The sequence below is a fragment of the Scylla paramamosain genome, unplaced genomic scaffold, assembly GCF_035594125.1.
Source record: "Scylla paramamosain isolate STU-SP2022 unplaced genomic scaffold, ASM3559412v1 Contig19, whole genome shotgun sequence".
Taxonomy (NCBI): Eukaryota; Metazoa; Arthropoda; class Malacostraca; order Decapoda; family Portunidae; genus Scylla; species Scylla paramamosain.
The window spans coordinates 413644-427500 of NW_026973684.1; positions in this window are offsets into that span (position 1 = coordinate 413644).

Below are 13857 nucleotides of genomic sequence, written 5' to 3' on the forward strand. Positions count from 1 at the left end.
TTCCTATCTCCTTCCTAAACCTAAATTTTTCAAGCTTGAACCCGTTATTTCTTGTTCTACCCTGGTTGCTGATCCTAAGAATTTTGCTTACATCTCCCTTGTTATAACCCTTATACCACTTAAAGACCTCTATCAGGTCCCCTCTTAACCTACGTCTCTCTAGAGAATGTAAATTTAACCGCTTCAACCTCGCTTCGTAAGGAATACTCCTCATCCCCTGTATCCTTTTAGTCATTCTCCTCTGTACTGATTCTAATAGACCTATATCTTTCCTGTAATGTGGGGACCAGAACTGCACAGCGTAGTCTAGATGAGGTCTGACCAGCGCCAAGTATAACTTTAATATTACCTCCGGCCTTCTACTTTTAACACTCCTAAAAATGAATCCTAGTACCCTATTTGCCTTGTTTCTGGCTTCTATGCATTGTTTCCCTAGACGGAGTTCAGAGCTAACTATAACTCCTAAATCTTTCTCGTACCCTGTACCTACCAGAGTTTGGGTGTTTAATGTGTACCTATTGTGTGGGTTTCCTCTACCTACGCTAAGCACTTTGCATTTATTGATATTAAATTGCATTTGCCATCTATCCGTCCATTCATTCATTGTCCGCCTGGAGATAATAGTGAAGGACTGGGATGCGTAAGTCAGAGAGAGAGAGAGAGAGAGAGAGAGAGAGAGAGAGAGAGAGAGAGAGAGAGAGAGAGAGAGAGAGAGAGGAAGGAAGGAATTTCCGTCCTTCTCTTATCGGTTGCTGCATGGTGAGCCTTAGAAGCGTCATCATGTAAGGCATTCCAGCTAGACACGTAATAAGCTGGCAACTTGCTCACCAGCAGGACGGAGAGGGAGCAAAAAGAAGAAAAGAAGACATCGAAAAGAAGAGAGATGATGAAGAAACGAAAAGAAAAGACAAAGAAGTACGCCTGCGTAAGCCAAGCACATGAAAAAATTCGGTGGACAGTCGCTCCAGCCATGCACCTGACACTTACCCGCATTTTGAACTGCTTAGCTCTCTCACCACAACTATTTCCAAAGACCACAGAGGCGACTACCCTGGTCCTCCAGAGTGTCTCTCCTGTTAATGATGTAGAAGTCTTAGCAATCTGTCACTAGAACACCCTTAAAAACCCGAATAACTTCAACTTGAGCCTTTTTCTGGAGAAGCGCGAGGGATGGTTGGGAGAGAGATGGAGCACCTGTCAGAAAGGGCGTGCGCGTTACTTAGTTATCCCCCCCAAACCCAAAACACGTAAGTTTAACAACTGTTTGTGTAAGAATACATTATCCTATAAGTAACGTGCACAATCATACCTGTATTACGCAAATTATTTACGTAGAATATTGTCTGTGATCATTAATGCATGTCATCAGGTTTTGATCGGATTCAATAAACGATTCGTGTCATCGTGTGGGTCTAAAACAACATTTGCCGCCTTCTGGCGGTAGTAGTAGTAGTAGTAGTAGTAGTAGTAGTAGTAGTAGTAGTGGTAGTAGTAGTAGTAGTAGAAGAAGAAGAAGAAGAAGAAGAAGAAGAAGAAGAAGAAGAAGAAGAAGAAGAAGAAGAAAGAGAAGGAGGAGGAGAACAACAGCAACCAATAAATAAAAAAATATATAACAACAACAACAACAACAACAACAACAACAACAACAACAACAACAACAACAACAACAACAATAACAACAACAACAACAACAACAACCCATCTCTCAAGCAGATGAAATATATATTTTTTTCTTTCTTTTTTTTTTTTTTTTTTTTTTTTTGCATTATGCAGCCAAGGAGCTTTCCAAGACAAACAGACAGATAGACAGACAGATAAAGGAAATCCAGCAGAAGGTGAGTAATGCAGAAAAGAGTTGCACCAATGAACCTTGCCTGCTTAAAAGGTGTGTGTGTGTGTGTGTGTGTGTGTGTCATACACACACACACACACACACACACACACACACACACACACACACGTGTCTGTAGTGTTCTATAATAATGTGTAATCTGTGCCACATTCCTCACCATGCAATAGTGTGTACTCTCCTGATCACACTGCTGGCCAGACTGCGGAGCGCCACAACACTCCGTAACACATTCCCAAGTGTGCCGGGCAACATCATTAATTAAACCCATCTGTGACCTCAAAGAACGAACAGGAAGAAAATTAATCTAGCCTCTAAGTAATTCTTGACACCCCAACTTAACTAGTCCTCAGACCTTAACTGTTCTCATCACACGCCAGCTTCACTACCGACACACACACACACACACACACACACACACACACCACACAGATATTGACCACAGCCAGGAGTTGCACATTGCCTGAACATAAACATAAACACCAGACGAAACATTACACACACACACACACACACACACACACACACACACACACACACACACGGGTAGTTCAGGTCAGGTTAGGTTACATCATTACGTAACTGTTTTATTTGTTTTTTTTTTTATACTAAGGCACCGCATGAAGCTCTGGAGAGAGAGAGAGAGAGAGAGAGAGAGAGAGAGAGAGAGAGAGAGAGAGAGAGAGAGAGAGAGAGAGAGGTTTTATTGCCAACACGGCATAAAATGTAAATAAATTAATGAATAAAAAAAATAAAAAAAATAAATGTCATGCCTCCCCAGTGAACGATATTAAATGGGAAACTTGGTCAAAACTTTTCCCATTTAACTTGAGATCACGTCAACAACGAGAGAAAACAGATAAGAAAGGGTGGGGGTTATGAGCGTCTCTCTCTTTCTCTCTCTCTCTCTCTCTGTTCCTAAAGGCGTTTTTACCAGCGCATCAGAATATCAAACACTGTTTGATGTTTCGGCTGGGTTTTGGTAAACACGACTACTGTGCTACCAGACGACTCTCGCTCGCACCGTCTCGGAAAAACTGTCGTACGGATCATAACACAGACAGCAGCCGTGGTGGGAAGTTTGAGTATCAACAAAGCCAGACTACGAGAAGTGAGTCAAGGGACGAGATAATGGACAGCAGCACCGACTCTGATACTTATCTGGAAGATGAGGAAAACCAGTCTCTTCTATCAGGACCTATGATGCCTCTATTGGCAGTTGCAAGCGTGGCAGAGATGCAGCCAGAGGCAGATATGGGTGCTGTAGCAGTAGCAGCAGCAGTAGCTTGTGACTTCATGGAAAGGTAATTATTGTCGACCAATACTAATTTTAACTATTTGTATACTAAGGGTTCTCTGGAGATTTACAAAAAAAAAAAAAAAAAAATGTTAAATTTACGCTGCTTTGATGCATTAACATTGCAGTCACTGACAATAATGAAAAACCATTAGAAGTACCGGTATAGGTCCAAGAGTATACTCATACACTTTCCCATGGCTTTCTGAGAGGAAACAGAGAGTAGTATTAAATGGGGCAATGTCTGAGTGGAAGGAAGTGGTTAGTGGGGTACCCCAAGGATCAGTGCTAGGACCTCTTCTTTTCTTGGTGTATATTAATGATTTAGATATAGGAATTAGTAGAAAAGTCTCAAAGTTTGCAGATGATACTAAGATATCATGTGCAGTACAGGGTGAAAAGGACAATTACAGAATACGAGGCCTGGACAGGCTGATAGCATGGGCAGACAGGTGGCAGATGGAGTTTAATTCTAAAAGTGTCAGGTTATGCATTTAGGTAAAGACAACAAACTTTAGCTATGAGATGGAGGGATGTTGGCTAGAGGCAGTGGAGGAAGGAAAGGATTTAGGTGTAGTGATAGACAGGACTATGAAATTTTCAAAGCAATGTTTAGAAGCAAGAAATAGGGCAAATAGGATCCTGGGTTTTATAAATAGAAATGTTAGTTATAAAAGTAAGGAAGTGGTGCGTAGCTTATATAATTCATGTTAGGCCCCATTTAGAGTATTGCATACAGGCCTGGTCACCCCATTATAGGCAGGATATTAACATGTTAGAAGCAGTTCAGAGAAGAGTAACTAGGATGATACCAGCATTAAAGCGCCTGGAGTATAGAGATAGATTAAAGGAATTAAACATGTTTTCATTTGAGAGGAGATGTATAAGAGGGGATATGATAGTGTTATTTAAAATGTTCTGTGGAATGTTAAAATGTGGAATGAAATCGTCGTGATGCCGCTACACAGAACAGCTACAACAATGGAGCGTCCATGATGCACGCAATGTTGGTGTTATCGCAGCAGCATTTCAAAACAAATATCATTTCTCCGATATATTTGCTTTAATACTGATATCAGTAGCATACAGCAATAAGGTGATCCTTTAATTCTTATTTTTCAGCAAGTATTATACAGAAATATAGCATAAACTATACCAAGTTCACATAACTGGAAGACGAAGTCACAACCACATGAACTGCCACGGACGTCCCTCACTAGACATGTCTGAACAGTGTCGACGTATCACAAGACGACACAACCATTTATTTCAAGTCTTATGGACAATTCTTTTGAATTCTAATACTAGGAACAAGTTACTACTTTGATCTTCTTTTCATATAAAACAATTATCATAATCCTTAGAGCCTCAGAATCGTGATTATTAAATGTGAAAAGAATGGCAATACCTTTCAGCCAATCACAGTGCGTGTTTGTTATTCTGGGCAGATTCGCTGCCGTGTATCAAACATCTGTCCCAGGCGTTTGGTTAATTTAACCAATTTACTAACAGTCCAACCGACAATACATACTTACCTTGATTCACTTACCTACATACTTCCTGTGCCAACTTACCTGAGGATGTCCGTACACCAGAACACACCATAAACAGGACATCTGAAAGGGAAAGAACATTGTGTTGCACCAACACACTACACAACATACACCTACACTTGCTTCACACTGGATACGCGGCTGAGCTCCTCTCCTACTCCGCGCCCTGAGTCGGCGGTGGGCTGGTGTGACAGGGCTAAGCGCCAGCTCTACCCAAAAGTCCGCCGTCGAGGGGTTCCGGCCACTGGAAGGGCTCGCAGGCCTCCAGCTAGCGGAGCTAAGTGAGGGAGTTGCACCTCGTCCTGAGTCGCTGGCATCAGGGAACCACATCTTGGGGGGTGAAGAGTTGCGTGGTGTTAGCGAGGGGAATAGTGGTGGAATCTCCGCTTGACTCCACCTATGGTGCAACAGGGAGACACAGCCCGTCCTGTGCCATCACATGAAGCATGCACACAGTACACCTACACACTATATTAACACATAATATTACACATTCATAAATTACTTACCTTGCAATGTATATAAGGAGTTCATAAATATATAATCTTCATAAATATATAATATAATATATAATCACAGATTAAATAAAAAAAAAAAAAATATATATATATATATATATATATATATATATATATATATATATATATATATATATATATATATATATATATATTTTTTTTTTTTTTTTTATTTAATCTGTGATTATATATATATATATATATATATATATATATATATATATATATATATATATATATATATATATATATATATATATATATATATATATATATATATATATATATATATATATATATATATATATATATATATATATATATTAATAAGGAAAGAAAACTAACTCAAACACATATTTCATATGTAAAACACAAGGCAGAGAAACGGAAATAGGACACAGAAAGAAAGAAAAGAACAATCTTGTTGATAGGGAAGGGACGCTTCTCATACAAAACATCACACAAAAATAGCAAGGTGGTTAGCCCACCAACTTTTCTCTTCTACGGTCTTTCAATATTTTCTAACCTTTATACTTCTTCTATACTAACTCTTATTCTTCACCCCTCTTTTCTAAAGAAAAAAAAAAAAAGTTTGGTTAAACCAAGCAAGAACATCAAACACTGTTTGATAGCGTTTGATATTCTGATGCGCTGGTAAAAATACCTATAACTAGTGCATAGAAATGCTGTGATTTTACATTTAATCTATTTATGTATTCAAACATCATCCTGATAAGACTGTCCATCAGGGATCAACAGTCTTTTTCACAAATTATATTGTATTTTTTTTTTTTTTTTTTGTGAATAAAAGCATTAAAAAAATCTCTCTCTCTCTCTCTCTCTCTCTCTCTCTCTCTCTCTCTCTCTCTCTCTCTCTCTCTCTCTCTGTGGCCTTTGAAAACAGTTGTGGTGAGAGGAAAGCGCTTCAGAGTACGGGCTTACGTATCTCAACAGGTATTTCATTACTCGTCTGTTTCAGTGTGAGAAGGCAGCCAGTGTACCTCATGACGTGCAGTACTGCTTAGTGTTCAGTTGTTATAACATTTCTAAGTATTGTTTCAGATACACGAGGAGAGGATTTGTAGAGTGAAGTAGGGATGTCACTGGATTCAGATATGTGTTGATGTACAATTTAACCAACAAGTATCACTCCATTGTTTAGCATGATCATCCTGCTGTCATCAGTATTGAAATTTGTATTTGGTACATGCATTGTATTGTATGGGTTACTGAAGGGTATAATGTATTACGGTATCATTATTGTTGTTATGGACATTTGGCATATCAGTAAAAGTGATTTTGGTAATTATATGATTACGGTCAACTACCACTGTTACTATCGTTGGCTGTACAATTGTTGGTTACAAGGCAGAAGGCAGGTGTTAGGAGCTGAGGTGTGGTAGGTCAGCGTGAGGTGTCGCCAGTGTGCGGCAGGCAGTCAGACTATGTTGAAGGTTGAAGCGGAGTTTCCTTGCTGGCTAAAAGGAATCGGTGAGTTGACCAGATGTTTGTAATGTATTTTGCTATTGATATTTATGTGGTGTCTGTTACATAGAGTTAGGTTAAATTTGATCTTAATTTTGTGATTATAGTAGGTGATAGAGTCGAGTTTGACAAGAATTGTTTTTCAGCGTGTCTGCTTCATTATTGTGGCTGGTGTAGTTGTTCCCCATTTAAAACCCAGTCTCAGCAATAAAAGATGTGTGCTTTGACTGAATTTGTGTATTGTTTAATGTTATACTTGCAAAGTGCCACCCAAAATGTATTTATCAATTGTGTTGTACCTGCAACTACTTGTTTACTTGTTTGATGAATTAAACATTGTAATTGAAGCTTACAGTTCACGCTACTCAATAAAGAAGAAAGTGAGGACAGTCGGGCTATATTGTCATCCTAGACAGGGACAACAACAGTGAACTTGACCGTTGCACTGTGTTCATCCTTCAACGCCACACTGGGACCCCCACGCACTCACCACCTGACTCTTCCAAGGTTGTTGTTCCAAGAGTGAGTTGGCTACTGAGGAATTGCTAGGGACTACAGGTGCATGAGGCAAGTGGAACTGTTATTAGTTAAAAGGTGTTTATTGACTTGACTACCATGTCGTTAATGGAGGATTTACGCAAAACTCGCACCGTCATGAAAACAGGTTACAAGGCGAGTTAATGAGCTGAGAAGACTCGTTGTTGATGATGCTTACAGTGATATCGTTCAGAAGTTTGAGGGAGGGAGGGAGGGAGGGAGTCTTGCATGCGGAATCACCCTTGCACTCACTCAGCACGTGACTCGCTACTCAGTCAGCCAAGTCAGCCAGCATTGTTTGGCAGTGCTATGGACAATATTCTGGTTACTTGGCGTGTATTGATGAAAAGTGAAGCAAAACCCTTAACTCACTCATCACATACCATTGCGTTATCAAAGTGTGTATTACAGACCGCCTGCCAACTGCCCTCTCACTCCTTCATTCTGATGGCGCCTCCACTTCGCCTTTCCTTTCCTGTGCCGGAGTGAGTCTAGTGACGTCTTCTGGGCTCGGCGGCACTGCCAGGCGTATGACACTGAGTTCTGCCGGGCTGATTCTTCCCTCTACGGGCTTCCCTTGGTGCTCCTCGTTCTATAATATTCAAATCGTTTCTTACCGCGTCTTAAAAGTATATATTTATGGTATTATATATCAGTTAGTTGCCTCTTGACGGCAGCGCGACACGTTGGTCGGCTGCGTGGCACTAAGAGGTCACGGAAAGAGTTGACGCTCAGTGCCCGTGGCTCGCCACATCTCCCAGCCCGAGGAAGTTCATAGGAACGACTTGTAATTGTGTAGCTTCGCCCTTATAGTTTGAAAAAAAAGTATTCCATGTTTTTACCGAGATTAGTGTTGCGGGGAATGTTGCAGAGTTTTAGTACAAGCGAACATTAGTTTAGCGCCAACCACCTGTGAGTGTCTTGTGATCGCTTAGTGTTGCCTCCTGGTGCTGGTAGGCCCCTGTGGTGACGGGGGGGGGGGCTGCACATCCTGCTGCTCATCGCTCGCGCAACCTTCGCCGCCGCCACCAAGGCCGGTGAGTAATAATAATAATAAACGGTTTATTATTTAGGCAGTTGACAAACTGAAAATGTACATAAGGGATGGGGAAAAACTTAACATTAATCCTAAAGGTAAGTATAATCTAGGAGAGAAATACTATTGATTGAGTACAGCACAGGTGAACGCAGGGCGGCTAGCGGCCCGGGCTGCTCCTGGCGGGCTAGGGTGATACGCACTGCCTCTCCTGTGGGGTTATACAGGGTGCCACAGAAATACCTCCCACATTTTAAAGGACAACGAAAGGGAAATTATGAGCGGTATTTCTGATGCACCCTGTACTTATAACTGTCACACCTAGGTAATGATTGCAAAGATAGTGCAATTATTGTTTAACATTCACGCATGTTTGGCGCGGGGGTGGTGTGGCTTTCTTTCTTACGTGGGTGGAGAGAGAGAGAGAGAGAGAGAGAGAGAGAGGGAGAGAGAGAGTTTAAACACAATAATAATAGCCATTATCAGATTTTTTCCTAACCTAACTCATCTAGATAATGAATGCCTGTTTGTTTTCGTGTTTGCATGCATGTGTGTGTGTGTGTGAGTGTGTGTGTTTTACGTATTAGCAATTAAAATTAATTCATGTTTCATGAAGCGAGCCTTTCCAGCGTTTAAAAAAAAACAGGATTGGAGTAGAAAAGATAATTAAAAAGAATTCCATTACGTAAAGAGTTGAAAGGGGAAAGATTCAATAGTTTCAATTTTATGGGAAAAAGTTGGAAGCACATTACACATTGTCTTCACACACACACACACACACACACACACACACACACACACACTTGAGAGGTGCAAATATTACTTTTGGTTCTATGTAGCGCTTTGAACGAGGACCAGAAGAGGCACACACGAGTTTGGTATTGACACATGTTGACAACACCAAGGAGGAGGAGGAGCAGGAGGAGGAGGAGAGAGAACAGAAAGAGGAGGAGGAGGAGAGAGAACAGGAAGAGGAGGAGGAGGAGGAGGAGAGAGAGAACAGGAAGAGGAGGAGGAGGAGGAGGAGGAGGAGGAGGAGGAGGAGAGAGCAGGAGGAGGAGGAGCACCAGAGAAGGAAGAGGAGCAGGACTGCAGGAGGAGCAGAACAGGAAGAGGAGCAGAGCAACATGAGGAGGAGAAGCAGAGCAGAGAGCAGTAGGACACACACACACACACACGTAACTTTTTGAAAACCATGCTGGAAAATAAATATATATATATATATATATATATATATATATATATATATATATATATATATATATATATATATATATATATATATGAGAGAGGTGTGGCAGGTTCTGGAATTCCCATGAGTACGACCGCTACCAGCTGGTCCGCCAATTATCGGATTAACAGTCTCTCTCTCTCTCTCTCTCTCTCTCTCTCTCTCTCTCTCTCTCTCTCTCTCTCTCTCTCTCTCTCTCATTTATATTATATTTATGTAGTATTTATTTATAAATTTTCAACTTTTTTTCCCCACACTACGTATATATATATAAGCTTCAGCCAGATACACGATGTTTGGGGAGGCCTGCTTCACCTTTCATGCCTTTTATATATGTCTTGCAAAAACGTAGTGGTACCTGCCGCAACATTGCTTCTCTCTCTCCATCAGGAATTTGCGGCCATCAACCTTAGCATGTACGAAGCCTGTCTCCTGCAGAAGCTTGTGAAGGGGGTTTTGCAGCCAATGACAAAATTTTTTTCCTTGAGTTGTTCTTGAGTTTTTATCAGAGTCGGGTGTTGATGCCTCTCACAAAATGACAAGACTGTTCTTCTCACAGCACATTTATTAAGGTGGTCTGGAGTGGTGACAGGTGCAGGGTGACTCCTCTTCATGGTGATGTCCAGCCTCGTTTACAGCAGACTCCTTGAACTGTTTGTTAGGAAACGTTGGTGGCTTTTAGGAGGTGGTGGTGATGGTGCTGGTGGTCGTGGTGGTGGTATTGGTCAAGGAGGTGGTGGTGGTAGTGGTGGTGGTGGTAGTACTGGTCGTGGTGGTAGTGGTGGTGGTGGTGATGGTGGTGGTGGTGGTATTGGTCGTGGTGGTGGTGGTGGTGGTATTGGTCGAGGTGGTGGTGGTAGTGGTGGTGGTGGTGGTATTGGTCAAGGTGGTGGTGGTGGTGGTATTGGTCAAGGTGGTGGTGGTGGTGGTGGTATTGGTCGTGGTGGTGGTGGTGGTGGTATTGGTCAAGGTGGTGGTGGTGGTGGTGGTATTGGTCGTGGTGGTGGTGGTGGTGGTATTGGTCAAGGTGGTGGTGGTGGTGGTATTGGTCAAGGTGGTGGTGGTGGTGGTGGTATTGGTCGTGGTGGTGGTGGTGGTGGTATTGGTCGAGGTGGTGGTGGTAGTGGTGGTGGTGGTGGTATTGGTCAAGGTGGTGGTGGTGGTGGTATTGGTCAAGGTGGTGGTGGTGGTGGTGGTATTGGTCGAGGTGGTGGTGGTAGTGGTGGTGGTGGTGGTATTGGTCGAGGTGGTGGTGGTAGTGGTGGTGGTGGTATTATTGGTGGTGGTGGTGGTATTGGTCGTGGTGGTGGTGGTAGTGGTGGTGGTGGTGGTGGTGGTCGTGGTGGTGGTGGTGGTGGTATTGATCGAGGTGGTGGTGGTAGTGGTGGTGGTGGTGGTATTGGTCGAGGTGGTTGTGGTAGTGGTAGTGGTGGTGGTGGTGGTATTGGTCGAGGTGGTGGTGGTAGTGGTGGTGGTGGTATTGGTCAAGGTGGTGGTGGTGGTCGTGGTGGTGGTGGTGGTGGTGGTATTGGTCGAGGTGGTGGTGGTAGTGGTGGTGGTGGTGGTATTGGTGGTGGTGGTGGTATTGGTCGAGGTGGTGGTGGTGGTATTGGTCGAGGTGGTGGTGGTAGTGGTGGTGGTGGTGGTATTGGTCGAGGTGGTGGTGGTAGTGGTGGTGGTGGTGGTAGTGGTGGTATTGGTGGTGGTGGTGGTATTGGTCGAGGTGGTGGTGGTGGTATTGGTCGAGGTGGTGGTGGTAGTGGTGGTGGTGGTGGTATTGGTCGAGGTGGTGGTGGTAGTGGTGGTGGTGGTGGTATTGGTGGTGGTGGTGGTATTGGTCGAGGTGGTGGTGGTGGTATTGGTCGAGGTGGTGGTGGTAGTGGTGGTGGTGGTGGTATTGGTCGAGGTGGTGGTGGTGGTGGTGGTATTGGTCGAGGTGGTGGTGGTGGTATTGGTCGAGGTGGTGGTGGTAGTGGTGGTGGTGGTGGTATTGGTCGAGGTGGTGGTGGTAGTGGTGGTGGTATTGGTCGAGGTGGTGGTGGTGGTGGTATTGGTCGAGGTGGTGGTGGTAGTGGTGGTGGTGGTGGTATTGGTCGAGGTGGTGGTGGTAGTGGTGGTGGTGGTGGTATTGGTCGAGGTGGTGGTGGTAGTGGTGGTGGTGGTGGTATTGGTCGAGGTGGTGGTGGTAGTGGTGGTGGTGGTATTATTGGTGGTGGTGGTGGTGGTGGTTATAATGTGCAGGTAATTTAGTTTTCTTTTTTTTATTTCTTTTTTTTCAATTTATCGTTTGTAAGAGGTTGGTGTCCTATTCATACGTTTTTTTTGTTTCGTTTCTTCAGTTCTGATCTTTTTGTTTTCTCTTTTGTTTGTTTGTATATATATATATATATATATATATATATATATATATATATATATATATATATATATATATATATATATATATATATATATATATATATATATATATAAGAGGTCTGCGTTTTGTTCTGGCCACATTGCGGGTTCCCATCCTTCTCTCACTTCCTGGTTCCCGCTGCCACTCCAGACAGTGCTAAACTCATACTATTGGTTTATAGGCAGCCCATTTACGCTCTGGCGGCGGCGGTGGTGGTGGTGGTGTTAAGCATCTTGTGTTGCTTATGATGTTACTGGTAGTGGAAGTGACGGTGTTGTGTCTTCTGATAATGGTGTGTGTGTGTGTGTGTGTGTGTGTGTGTGTGTGTGTGTGTGTGTGTGTGTGTGTGTGTGTGCATTACCTTCCCCCTCCCCCCCACCACCAGTAACATCAATAACCACAACACAAGCATTACAACTTACAACCAAAACGCTTCCAACTTACAAATACCAAAACGCTTCTCCGCTTATCCTTCACTGCCTGTTGTTACGTCAAGATGAGGCCACACTGCTCCACTCACCCCCTGCCTGCCTGCCTGCCTGCCTGTCTGTCTGCTTGGTGACCTGCAAACTTCTCCGGTGGTGAGGCAGCGCGTGTCCAACCAGCGTCCCGTCAGCTGTGTCAGGGAGGCTTAGGCAGATATCACGGTTACAAAAGCTGGTTGTCTGATCAGTGAGCGACTAAGCACCGCATCCTGAAACAGTCTGGTGTTGTTACAAAAGCTGGTTGTCTGATCAGTGAGCGACTAAGCACCGCATCCTGAAACAGTCTGGTGTTGTTACAAAAGCTGGTTGTCTGATCAGTGAGCGACTAAGCACCGCATCCTGAAACAGTCTCGTGGTGGTGGATTAAGGGGAGGAGCGGAGGGGGGGAGGGGGATTAGCAGGGTCATTAACGAGGGTGGTGGAGATTATTACTGTCCCTCTCTCTCTCTCTCTCTCTCTCTCTCTCTCTCTCTCTCTCTCTCTCTCTCTCTCTCTCTGCTTGTCTTCATTATCATCGTCTTTTCTTTGTTCCTTTCTTTCTTCCTGTTTATCATTCCCTCCGCCAGCATCCTTATCATTCCTCAGGGGACTTGGGGGGCCGAAAGTTCGTGGGGAGAGAGAGAGAGAGAGAGAGAGAGAGAGAGAGAGAGAGAGAGAGAGAGAGAGAGAGAGAGAGAGAGGGGCGGGGGGGGCAGGCAGGCTTATTGCTTTACTGTACCAGAGATTTTCTTTCTTTCCTGTATAATTTTTCCTCTTCTCAACTTTTTTTCAGTCTTATTTTTCTCTTTTTTTTCTATTTTATGGGTGAGGCAACAGCTACCACCACCACCACTACCACCACCACCACCAGCATACTACAGTACTTGAGTCGACCTGTTCAGTCTCGGAGTTGTATTTCAATAGGCTTTGCTCTCCCACCACGACCATTTTCCAAGGTCACAGACATGATTTGGCGGGTTCCCTCGACAGTTTCACCAGTTAGTAATATAAAAATGTCGTTAATCAGTCACTAGAACCGTAAAAATATCCTTAAATACTCGTGTAAGCTCAGAGGCGTTTTTTTCACTCTCATTAACAGTGAAGGTGTGGCAAAAAAGCTTCTCAAGATGGTCCTTAGAATCTTGACAGCCAAACACCGCGTTGCTGCCGAGTGTTTACTGCGTTGTTGCCGACTGTTTACGAGTCGTTTTAGCGGAGCGACACACACACACACACACACACACAGGAAAGGAAGGCTCGTGGTGGTGGTGGTGATGGTGGTGGTGGTTGTGGTCCTCCCTTATCACCAGAGCAGAGCAGGGAAGAAGAAAAAGCAAGCAAACAAACAAACAAACAAACAACAATAATCACACACACACACACACACACCACACACACACACACACACACACACACACACACACACACACACACACACACACACACACACACACACCAAAACAAACAAACAAAAATAAACAAACAAGCT